Below are 13,558 nucleotides of genomic sequence, written 5' to 3'. Positions count from 1 at the left end.
ACAATTCAGGACCTACATTAGTCTTTCTGCCCACCTTGTAAAGAGCGCTTGTAGTTTCCAAGAACAGGACATTGATCTGTAAGCAAAGTGAAGTCTCTTTTTCTGTTCATTTCCAGTGTGCTGCTCACAGACCTGATACCAAAGTCTGTTGACCAGGGTTCTGTGCAATGATAAGAACTTGTTAAAGCCTGCTCGCTGTGGCTCAGATCTGGCTAGACATGTTGAAAACAATATCAGTGGAGCGTGTGCTATGCCAGTCATTGCAATAGGTTGGATTTCATTGGCTGCTGGAACAACCTTATCTCCCCCTGGTTGGCCTAAAGATGAACTTCTCCATCAGTTTTTACAATCTTATCAGTAGGGAATGGAAAAGATCCAAAAGTCTGTCTCTTGTCAGTTGTCTCAAACACACACACATACTATACACACATACACATACTATACACACACAGAGGTTACAAGTTCATATATCGATCCTTTCTGAACTTGTCTCATCACTTACACCTGTACCAACAGCTGTGTTAAAGACCCATTGATTTCCATGTAATGCCTGAAATTATTACTTTGCCTAATTGTTACAGAGAGTAAAGGGGAAAACAAAACAGGGCTATCAAGCGTTCTGATTAATGCCTCCACCAGCACTGCCCTCTGTTGAAAAGCAGAAGATCTATATGGCACTTTGTCAAACATATTCTCCCAGGACTTGACGTTTGGTCCTTCTGCTTTAGGGGCAACGAGGATGAAGCCCAGTCAGCAATCCACATTATCAGAAATCAAACTCCTGACTTAGCTGGGAGGAGAAAGTGGAAAAGGAAGGCCAGCATTCACTGTCTGGTAATTAAAAGCCATTTTATCAGACCTCCTCTCTTGCCCCATACCTCTTTTCTTGTTATTGACAAGCTGCTTAGCGCAAAGTGAGCTCAGTTTGACTCTAAATATATGAGGCACACTTATTTAACTTTCTCAACAAAGAGGAAAAAACAAGTAAACAAGACAGCTACAAAATTGTCCAACAAGATTGCCCATTACTTTCACAATAATTGTATTTTCATTTATGACTGTTTATAGTGTTTAACAAACATAGCCTGTGTTCCTTCCTTCCCTTCTTCTGTTGATGATTATTATTTCATTAGTCTATGTCAAATGTATTGGTTGGTTTGTTGTGTTTATTGATTAATGGGCCAAAGTCAGCACTGTCTTCTTTCACTGTAATGCTGAAACAGAGGATCTTGAAATGCTATTTGTCTGCTCGTTAAGCACTGATCGTTCCCGCTAGTATTGACTGTTACTTGGTAGCTTTCTATCTACAATGCCCCTTAACATTAAGGGTAATTATTCAAAGTAAAAATGTGTGAACTTGTAGTTTGAGGCCTTAGTTACCTTCATGGATCCAACAGAAGATATCACTGGCTTTGGTCTCACAAAGGAGCTGTGCCTGCTGTGAGTTCAGCAAGAAAAATGTGTCCCACCGTCTGTCCAGGGCCACGTCCCAACTCAGGTATCCAGATGCAAACCCTGTAGCTGAAATAGAGATGTGTCTCCTCAGCCTTGAAGCCTGAAGCCTGTTGTTTATTGATGCTGCCAGAGTCCCTGCTCAGATCGATACCATCTCCCTCAGATGGCCCTTCAACACGCAGACTCCAAATTGAGGTCAGGATGTGTAGTGGGTTATGGCACTTCAGCAGATGTCAATTGCCTGAGAAGCTGTGATCATTTGTTACATCTTCCTTTAAAGTTCATCTCCAAGTTGACCTGTGATGAAGCACGGGGAGTTTGTGAGTCACTGGTGTAAGAGTTATGAGGAATTGTACCAATACACGGACAAGTCGTCTGGAAAGAAATGGATTGCGTGACTACCTCTCAGCTCTCGGAGCAGCATGCTTTCCCTGCCGTTCCCCCTGTTTCAAATTCACCTCTGAGGTCCCTTTTATGGCTGCATGTTGTTTCTGTTGTTTCTAATAAAGAGGAAATATTGGTGCCTTCCTGACCTGCTCATAGGGGCCATAGAAAAATTTATGAGGTATGTCTCCTCCATTGAGGCTTTTGAACTGAGCCTGACATAAATAACTCATCACCAGTTCACCAGTGCTCTGTGTGGCTTTGCTCTGGTCAAGTGACTTTATTGAATACAAGGTATGAGAATTTTTTTTTTTTCACAAATGTACTTAAAGCTATAAAACGTGTAAATGTTTTTCACCATGAACAATAGCTTCATCCCAGGCATCTATTAATAAATATGCTCCAAATGTAGAAATCGTTAAGGATAACTTAAAATGTTGTTTTATTTCCCACTTCCAGCATCTTCTTCCAGCAAAACGACTTTTCTTCCAAATATGTGGCTTCTGCACGGATTAATAAACGGTTCATCCAAGGTGAAGCCAAACTTTAAATCCTATAATTCCATAGGCTGCACTGGTCTGCTCTGCTCTTCTTCACTGAAACGAATTGCTGGTGAAGTCAGGTAAAAAAATGGATTTAAACATAATTATCTTTCTGGAGAGATAGGCCCAATAATTTGGCACACAATTCAGACTGCTGAGATGCAGAGCAAGAGCTACTTTACAGATGATGATCGAAAATAGTTTAACGTGTCCACAATTAAAAATACACTTTTTTAGTAAAAGTACTTTCACAGTATAACTCTTGTCACTGTTACATTGTGTGATTCTTGATTACTGCATGATTACTGTAGGTGGAGCTAAGGTGAACTACAACTTATCTATTTCAATAAATTCTCTTTTTTATGATCCCCAATGATTTTGTGTGCAGAGTTTTTTTTTAATCTGTAGAATAACTGATGCCTGTGGCTGCTTAATAACTGCAGTGGTGTATAAAGTACAATAATATGAAGGCGTGTCATGGAGTACAAAACACTAAAGGTTTTACTTTAAATTGACTGTCGGGAAAACTGTCAAAACCAAACACAACAACAGCCAGCTCGAGGGGAAAGTAATGTAAATAAACAGTAACTAAAAACATTCAGCAACAACAGCGACACTGTAACTGTATATACATGTGCATGCATATGTGCATGTGTGTGGCAAAGAGGCGTGACCTCTCTAACCACACATTGCTTCGGTGCAGGGTGTCAGGTGGCCTGTTTGTCAGCTAAAATATTCATCAAACAGATCAACGGAAAGTCTGGCTGGCTTTTCAACTGACAACTGGGTCTCAATAATTGATAGAGGATGAGGTAAATGACTTAGTGAGTGTTTGGGGGGGTCCTTCTCTTTCTGTAAGTGATGCCTCTGACCTTTGGTGTGTGAAAGAACTCATCATGGTTGGTGTTCATGTGTCATATAAAGGCCAACACAATGACCTGAACAGTGAAAGTAATGAAGAAAATAAAGACTATAATGAAGGAAATAAAGAACTTCATGGGCTGGTACTTAGATTCAATTTCATTTTTGGGCCCGTATTTTCTGTGTGCCAGAGTTTTATATTTTAACTTTTCATATTAATATAAATTGACTTCAAGCTCCAAGCAAACTGGCAGCCTCTAGCTCGACCTTTGACCTCTGTGGATGGAAAAATGTTTCAAAATTTCATATTACGATGTTATGGTGATCAACATGGACAACAAATTATTTACAGGTTGTGGTCAATCAAGTAGGTCATTACCACCCAGTACGTTTGGTCTCACGCAGGCAACTACCTGATACTGTGGTGAGTCAGTGGAAAGTTGTGGTGGAGTTGGTGTGTGTTGGTCTTTCCTGTCAGATGAGATTCTGCTGACTGCCTACACATTCAAAATCTTCTTCCAATAGTTTTGCACACATTACTGATCAAATCAAAGAGTCAGAAATGATGTCTTCAAGGATTTGAAGGTGATTTGCCACCAATATTAACCTCTACTGAAGGCATTTAATACTGAATTAGTAACAAATAAGAAAAAAACGTCTATCATTATTCAGGTAAGAAAATTATAACATTTTGGTTAATAGCAATCACATCTAACCTTAATCTGCAACAAGCCCACAAAGAAATTCAAAATGTTTGATATTTTCTTCCAGATTTTCTTCCATTTCCGAAGTTGCATTTGGTGGGCATTTAATAACTTCAGATGTTTTTTCATGATGTAACCCACATTAGTTTTACCAGCAACTAAAGGGTTAACTCACACATGCAATACCGACGTTGACCAGAGAGGCGCTCTCGTGCACGTCGGGAGATCAAAGCACCTTTTATGCCTGAATGAAGACACCATGAAGAATCTCATTTGGTTGATTTTTTTTTTCTCACTGCTTTTGAGGAGCTTCATTTATTTGATCGTTAACCAGACCGACTCCGAAGGAAAAAGTTTATTTTAAGTCTGAGAAGAATCTCCGGTGAGTGACGAATGCGTTGCTCACAGTTAGCCGTTTGCTGTAGAGCTACAAAAGAGGACAGTTGTTTAGTTGGGCTAAATATATCTATCAGGAGAGAAGAGAAAATAACCAGTCGGAGATAAATATTAAATTGTTGTTGAATATTATTTTACGGGGTTGATATCTGTGATTGTGGAGCTACATGTGCGCGACGGGGCTAGCTAAGCGCTGAGGGGTTAACGCGCGGGAACGATGACGTCATTTTCTTGGTTTAGCGCCAGAAGTAAACTGTCAGATTGAGAACAGCTGTTAAGTGTGTTGCTTAGTAACGGTGGACGTTTAAATAATGCCTGTTAGGTATAAGTGATAGATGCCACTGAGACATGAGTACATGTGTGTGTGAAATATGTTGGTATGTTAATATTAACCATAGTGGATATTATTATATATATATATATATGTGTGTATACTATTTTACTGGTCATTTACTGTTACACCAACGATAGAGTTTATAAATTACAGTACTGACATCATATTCAATTCTGCTGTATGCAGATTTATTTATTTTTTCTGTATGGATCTGTGATGGAGACAGCGATCCCCAGAAACCTCCGCAGAGCGCTGGAGCTGAGTGACCCTGCGACCCCTGATCATCCTCGCCGTGGGTGAAGCTGCATTTGGGCTTCTTGGATTCTCCTGCCGGAGCACCGACGAGCAAAAGATTCAGATAAGAGTTATTCTGAGAGCCTACAGACATTAACTACCGGGTAGTAGACTGAAAGACAATAGACTGAAACTGACTGACTGTGGGAGAAATACCGGTATTGGGGTTATTATTTGAATTTGTTATTTTTCTTTATGCTGTTCCCTTGATTTTCTGTGTGTGTTAATAACTATAATAAATTGCAGTTCAGTTCCTTGTTTTAAACTGCAAACATTTGCAGTGTTTCATTCACTCCCAGAGCGACCTAAAGACAGGACTAAACTTAACACAGGAAATCTAGTGTGTTACATAGACTGCAATATATTTGATGGAAGTTTTGAAACATTTAATATATAATGTCTGATAGACAGTCTTTCAGGTTATCAAGGATACATCCAAAATGTGCCTTTTACAGGGAAATACATAAGTGTTTTTTAAGCCACTGATGTCGCTATCATTGTTGAGTTAAATCTTTGTGTGTGTGTGTGTGTGTGTGTGTGTGTGTGTGTGTGTGTGTGTGTCCACACTGCCTCATTGTGGGATATAACAAAGCTTTGGAAATACAACCTCCAGAGGTCTTACCTGGATGCGGCGGCTCCAGCTTTTTCATTAAAAATTGCAATCCTGCAGCTGAGGCTCCGTTACACCACAATGTGACAGGACTATACAAGGGCAAACATATGCGACCTGGACCCAACCTTCAAATACGGCCCAATAGATAAATCTTTTGGTCTTCTCTATTTTACTACAAGTTTGAATGCAAACTGATGCAGACTATTTCCAAGGAATATGTGGTGGGTATTGTTGTTGGCCTTGCTGTGCTGTTTTCATGAACGTCCCTTGTTTAATTATTAAAATGTCGGCATATTGAAATGGGTTACACCACAATGTGACAGAGCTACACAAGGGCAAACATGCAACCTAGCCTATCAACCTTCAAATATGCCCCCAATAGACAGATCTTTTGCTCTTCTCTTTAATAACAAGTTTTTATATAAATTGATGCAGACTATATCCAAAGAACCCGGTGGGTATTGTTGTTGGCCTTGTGATGCTATGGTCACAGGCTTCCCTTGTTTGTTTCTTGAAACCCAGTCATGGGGTGTTTCGTCCATTAGATAATCAAACACCAGGTGACATCGGGTGACCCAGCCAGGGGTGATTCGTCCCTGGCTTGTGTCCAAGTGACTCTCTAAACCTTGGATCACATCTCTTGAACCACAGCCAAATCAATGCCTTTTCTACAGCTTCGATGATGTTCTTGGTGGCTCTTCTTTCCTGCAGTCCTTTGATACAAAGGAGGCTGATTGTCCAAAGTAGAAGAGACACTGCAGCCACCTCAATGGTCTCACAAGGGGCCGTTCACCCATTTCGCCATCAGCTCAAGATCTCTTTTCCTATCTGCTCTTCCAAGGGGACAGTGAGTTCCAACAAAAGCACTTAATTAAAAAAGGCAAATGTTACTGGCCCGAGTGTCGTCCTTGCAATGTGTTAAAAAAAAATTCAGTTGTTTCCCCAAGTCATCTTTCAGATGCCAATCACAAGCTGAGGTTAGCAGCCTTTAAGGCCTGGCCTCTTTCTTCCCTTTATCAGGACCAATGTTCTGGATTTGGCTGCTTTATAACTAATACTTCCAAGTGCCTGTCCAGGACTTAGAAGAGCCATCTGTATCCTGGCACTGATGTTGCTGTTACAGTCAGGTTGTCCATGAACATCCTGTCTCATCAGCTCTGTTGCCACAAGTTTACGTGGAATCAATTCGATTTGGATTCGATAGGCGTTGGCAAGGTCTATCGATATCACTGCCAGGTCTCCTCCTTTCCCTCTTGCCTCTTGGATCAATTGGGTAACCACTCCTGTGAGCGCTATGCAGCTCAGCATTGCCAGGAACTCCTCCCCTCTGCACTGCATTGTCAGTATATGAATTCCTCAGGAGGTGCTCTGTCAGATGGTGAGCAAGAATCTTAAAAAGGGACCCATTGCCATAATATCCCGATGAGTCTCCAGAGTCTCTTCAGAGGTCTTGGACAATGTCTGCATACTTTGTATGATACTCCACTCTCGAGCTGAGCAGTCCGCGCCGCCCTTACTGTATCCCTGATTTCTGTCAGGGTGGGGTTCCTTTGATGTTAAACAGGATGGAGGGTTCAGGTGGTGTAATTAGGTCTTTGCAGTGTGCCAGGTTTTTGTCCGTGGCACTGTCGATGTAGGCGTTCCTGAGGTGTTGGTTGGTGACTTCTTCTGGGTATGCAGGGATCCCATGCTGCTTCAGCCCAAGCAGCTCTTTAGGAAATCCAAAGGGATTCATTATGAAGGCAGTGTGCTGGAGAGCCCGTTCTCTATCTCAGGAAGGTGTAAAGCTCCTTGAGGGCTGGTCTGTCCTCCTCTCTCGCCTAACTGTACTGATGTTTTAAAGACCGCAGCTCTTTCTACTGATCATGAACACACACTGGTTTGGCCGAGCTTTGTTTTAATTGGATTTTGGTTGTTTGATGCCAAATCTCCGAGCCCTGATGCTGATAATCAGGGTGCACATCAAAAGGAGTTGCTGATCCACTTTCCCGCCTGATGATACTTGGAGGGCAGCATCAATGTACTTATCAAACCCACACCACTCGGTGGCCAACCACAAGACCCATCACTGTTTAGATCATCTGCTAGGTGCAGCATGATGAGGGTAGAGACACTGTGGATTAACTTGAGCCCTGCTCTGTTTTAAATGTCTGCATATTGAAATGGGTACAATCGTTTCTGAAAGTCTGTCAAAGGGGATGTGCATGTGTCCAGGTTTTTGCCCTTAAAAATGATGCCTATTCTTATATATGAAAATTGTATAAGAATAAAACTTAACATATTTGATTATATATTTCGATTATATTTAATGATTATTTTTTTTTTGTTTGCTTGTAATTTCTTTTGTCTGTAATCACTTTCACTTGGTAAAATTTGTAGTAAACTTCGAAACAGTCCGTTCCCCGGCCTATCATTGTGATTTTGCTGGGCATGTGGGAGCAGCAGAGGTACTGAAGTGAGGTAATTGAAGAGTCCGAGAACAACCTGCTCTGGTGAGATTTGAAGGCAAGTAGCAAAGTAATTACAGGTCATAAGTTGAGCACCTCAGAACCACAGCAGGCACAAGGAGAGCTGAGTGTGTGAAGCACTCTGACATGCGCACGCACGCACACACACACACTGTCATAGTTTTTTCTTTAAATCAAATATCATCCAACCCTCCAGTCTATCATTGTATTAGCGTTTGTAAAGTTGTGTGTTTTTTGTCCAAAAAATATTTGATCATACATGAATAGTCCTATAACAATACAAAGAATCTCATTGAGTACCATCTTCAAGTCCATCCATATAATACTACCCCCTGGTGGTAAAATAAGAAACTACTAAGGCCGAGAGTGTAATGAGGTTAAGTTGAAAGGGAGATGTTGTTCAGTATGTTGCTTTAGTGTCCTAAAAAAAATTGCATTTCTATAAAATGGTTTAACCTTTATTTAAACTTTTAAATTTCAGTCCGTTTATTTATCAAAATTATAACGAAGTCCTGGTCCTCAGTTAAATGCTTCTGAAAGCGAGGGCTATATTTGTAATTGATTTGGACACATCTTTTATCCGGCTGTAACTGGTCCAGGGTGAGTCCTACATAGCACCCACCCCCCTTAGTTGAGTCATTTGTTATCACCTCATGGCTGCACTGTGCAATTGGCCGAGCTCCTGCAGGGTGAAGGGTCAATCCTTTAAAAGGGAATTACTTCATTGACACAATAAGAGATGACATTTTATTTGACATCTTACCACCACTTCACTCCCCTCTTATATCCAGCGCTGCCCTGCATCCTAACTGTTCCCCAGGGACCATTGGATCTGTGTGTGTGTGTGTGTGTGTGTGTGTGTGTGTGTGTGTGTGTGTGTGTGTGTGTGTGTGTGTGTATAGGCTTCCGTGCCAGAAGAAATTGTGACTTAAATGTAATAATATTCTAAAGCAACATGCCACATTAGAAATGATGGCATTGAAATCAAATGGAAATACATCTGTGTTTCTACATTCAAGCATCAGCTTGTACGTCTGTATCTCCAGCATGCAAGGTATTCTGTCGTGCGCACTTGTGAGTATTTACTACGGCATCCCTGTCAGGTGTATTTAGAATGAATAGACTGCAGATGTTACTTAGGATCGGAGCAGAGTCCTCGGGCCTCCGGTCGTGTGTGTGTGTGTGTGTGTGTGTGTGTGTGTGTGTGTGTGTGTGTGTGTGTGTGTGTGTGTGTGTGTGTGTGTGTGTGTGTCATTTTCAGTGTTTGCGTGAAAGAGAGAGACAGAGTGAGCTTGTGAATGATTGACACCAGACACGCGTGTCACACCCAGGGGGATTGGTAGAGGCCATGCAGCCAGTCTGGCAGGTCATTATCAGTGAGTCACACAGCGGCATGACGGCTACTTCCTCTGAGACAAAACACACAACACACACACCGACTCCTTCCCCGAGTCATTGAGGAATGCCTATCCAAGCCAATCAATCGGGCGATCAATTGGGGACCAACTGGCAATCCCCTGCAATCAATACGCCCCTTGTTGCATGGCTCCAGAAATGCCACAATGGCTGTGTCACTTAATTAAGTTGTTAATTGCTGTGTTAAGCTTTCTCAGGTACCCTCCCTAGACAGTAATTGAGAGTGGCTGGACAATTCGGCTATCGGCAGCACTTTGCTGGATTTAATCACAAATCCAAGTAATGGCAAAGGCTGTAATACGAGGAGCCAAACAACAGTGACAGCATCAGTGTACGTGGAGGAGAGACAGTGCAGCCTGTTGCAGTCTGACATCTGGAAAGTAGAACTAATGCAGAATACTGTTTCTATTGAGCATGCTGTTTAATGCACCGTGTAGACATCTGGACGATATCATGCAGCTGTGACAGTGTGGAGTATGCAGTATGCACTATTCAGCATTTTTAGGCATGATGAGTTTTGTTTGTGCCAAAAAAGGCAATATGCTTTGCACAGGATACTCACAAAACATTGATTTGTAAAAAATGTTCTTCTAGGTTACTTTTGATGTTTTGAAACCAAATTGTTAGCTTTATCAGACTTCAAAATCCCAGCGGTGAGCTAGGAAGGAGGCTTTTCGTACCTCAGCGTGCAGACCGTTCTGCAATCAAACATGGGCATGGATCTCTAGAAGTTACCCAAAGCTACAGTCGATACCGACTTACAAAGTTTGCAAGTTGTGATTATAGTAAGACTGATGGTTTAAGCGCTGGGTAATCACTTACAACTTCGTGCATCTAGGTCTGTCACAATTGTTCGCCTGATCGTGATTATTTGAGATGATTCAATCATTTTGCATAATCCTTAGAATCGTTTCTATTCATCAAACTAACAGAAGCGTGAGATTTCCATGTTGTTTTCCCTCATTTAAAGTTTCACTGGTTTCCTTTCCTTCTTCTGTTATGGTTTAATGGCAAATGAGTTGAGAATAAGCACTACCTTGGTATTGGTACTGTTTATTTAGATTAGTGGCACCTGTCATTTTAATAATAGTTACGGATTTGAGTTGTGATTGGTTTTTTTTTTTATATCAGCTGGCCAGTTACAGAAAAACAGACATGTATTTTTCCTTTGTATGTTTTGATGTTCAAAGCCAAGAAATGGCTCCTCTTCTACATTAGGTTTATGTATTATAATAAACTATTAGGCTTATATGATATTAGTATCACAAATTACCAGAAAAAGACCAATAAATTGTCAATCGCAATTATTTATACGACGTTGAATTGTCACCTAAAACTTCATGAGGGTGAAAGCCCAATTGCATTTACAGCTACTCATTAGCAACATAAAAAAAATTATGAAATCTCCATTCAATAGTTATTTAGTGATGAAATTTGTTGAAGCATATCCGCTTTCCTTTACTGCAGCGAACGGCTTCGAAGTTCAACATTTTATTTCAAAATAAATTGTGTATTATGTCTGCCGTCCTCACCTGTTCTTACTTAAACGTAGTAAAGTCAGTACAAGATAAAAGACAGATCAGTTGGGATCTTTTTAGATTATAGTGTTGTATAATAATATACATTCAAGGGTGGAGAACTGGCATTCATGTGGATCAGTCTTTTATAGTCATTATGTGAAATCAGATAGTATAAGACGTACAGTACAGCACTCCGCTACTCGTCTGGGATGTTGCCAGTGAATGAAAAGTTGAACTGCAGGTCTTCCATTTCAAACAAGTACCATTTACCTGTTTAGCGAGTTCTTTACAAAATGGGTCTAATTTCATAAAATATTGATGATCCTATCAGAGCTCTGTGATAAAATCAAACACTCAGCCTCCCACATAGACGAGGCCTTTTATCCTTCACTCCTCAACACGGTGCACAGTCTGAGGGGGGTGATTACCAGAACTGCCGCCAACCAGGGGGACGGGGGACGGGGGGTTACAAAGGAGTTAGCCTATTGCTGACTGGCACTTTTATGGCGTTATTAGCGCGTATCCCAGTGTCTCCCCGCCTTTTGTAGCCTAATCCCATTACTTTCAACACTCAAATGGAATTCAGATAGAATGGTGTCCTCCATTTTAAGAGACGACTCCAAACACAGCAGGTGTCTACATTCTTATCCCGCTTTGCTGGGAAATTAGAGCAGCGCCGGCAGGAGCCCAGAGCGTATCAAATCATCATTACCAAATAGGAGCTTTTACCTCACACGTGGTGCACAACGTTTTCGCTGTGGCACATCCACTTCACCGGCTTCCAGAGAGACCTGCAAGTGCTGCGTAGCTCTTCGGAGATTTGGTAAGAAGTGTTGGGGTGTAGTGGAGCAGGACAAGTGGAAGTAGCGGCGAGACAATGAGAAACAACCACTGCTGCTCTAGGCTCTGTGAACAGGCTTGCCATTGATTAAAACAGCAAGGTGTGCAATAAAGCGCAAGGCAAAGTGTTGCCTTCCATATGGACCCCCAGACCCTTAGGCTCTGGCCACCAATTGGGCCTTTCTGTCTGCTGCTGTTCCCCCTTTCTCCTCTCCGCTTCCCCTTCGCTCTCCCTCGGTCCCCAGATGGTAAAAACAATTTTCCAGCCCTCTGTCTCTCTCCTCTGCTGCCCGCCACTCTGCAACCACAAAGGGCCCTGGCCGCGATTCAACCGTTTACTCCAGTAATTAACAGCACCCATACCACAACAATTACAGTCACTAGACTACTACACTCCAAATATACACTCAGACGCACGCAACCCTTCACACACATCCGCACGCAAACACGCACGCGGTGTTAACTGTGCCACGGTGTGAATTAGAAGGGAAGGTAATAGCCAGGAGCTGTAAAAATAAAATTAAAATAGTATTAACAAAAAGGTGAGAACAACATGCTGGCACTACAGCAATGATTACCTCATAATTAGACGAGACAAAGCTCTCTCCCTATCTAGTGGCAAAACACTGTAATTACTGCCGTGACAGAAAATCAAAGGCTACTTTGTAAGCAGCAGGAAAAATTAACATTTTAGGCCCTGAAGCTGTATGTCCTGATTAGAAACGTATTAAATCAATGCATTGCTAACTGCTGGACATAAATACATCCCCTCCTGAAGGGGCCTATAATTGCAAGAGCAAAAAAGTGGGTTTCAATTTCACAGGGATGTGACATTAATTGTAATGGCAGTATTATGTGGCAAACGTACACTCCTTTTGTTACAAGATGATGCACTTAAAGCAGCCTTTTTTTCTCAAATGCGTTTTCGGAGTGAAGATCAAAGCTTGTTTTACATCCATTGTTGGAGGACTCAAAATCTAATGCACTTCTCACAATGTTGCAATGCACCAAAGCAGCATTTTATTTTTTTAATCAGCTCACTGTACTTTGCTGAAGGGCGCTGGCTGTTGAAATATACGGCACATTGATCAGGTCTTTGGTATGAAATTTAAGTAAAATGTACAATTCCATATTTTTCAGTGTGTGTTATCTTTTCCTGTGATTTCCTACCTTAAATTTTGATTTTGATTTTTTGTTTTTTTTGGAGCCGGCCCAATATATGGGCAAGATGATTTTATCGAACGATATTGGCATCACAGATATATTGGTATCAGTGTGTTGACTGATATGATGAGTTTTTCTCTGTAAAATATCCTGCCTTCACTACATATCTTTGTCACAAGTGTTTGATAACCACAATTAGAGGATCAATGAAAGAAATGCTTGTTTATATATACTATACAGAATATATATATACACATACATTTATATATCTATATATACATATATACAGTGATCAGCCATGACATCAAAACCCATGACAGGTGAAGCGTTGAGTAAAATACAATGTACAACAGCCCAGTAATATCCTCCCTTCATAAAGATTATAGTGTTCAGTTTTTATTCGAGCTGATTGAAAAATTCAATTTTGAAGACTGTAATTTGTGTTGAACTGTCCTGGGTTAGATTGAGAAGTGTTCCTGATATTTTGACAACTCAATTTCTTTCGATAGGGACAACATTAGTATAACTCAGTGCAGTTCAATAACACCACAAATTACAGTCTCCCAA

Source organism: Embiotoca jacksoni, unplaced genomic scaffold, assembly GCF_022577435.1.
Source record: "Embiotoca jacksoni isolate LCO1_2020_lvr unplaced genomic scaffold, fEmbJac1.0.p SCAF_6, whole genome shotgun sequence".
Classification (NCBI taxonomy): Eukaryota; Metazoa; Chordata; class Actinopteri; family Embiotocidae; genus Embiotoca; species Embiotoca jacksoni.
The sequence above is the reverse complement of the archived record's forward strand: the minus strand, read 5'-3'. Positions refer to the sequence as shown.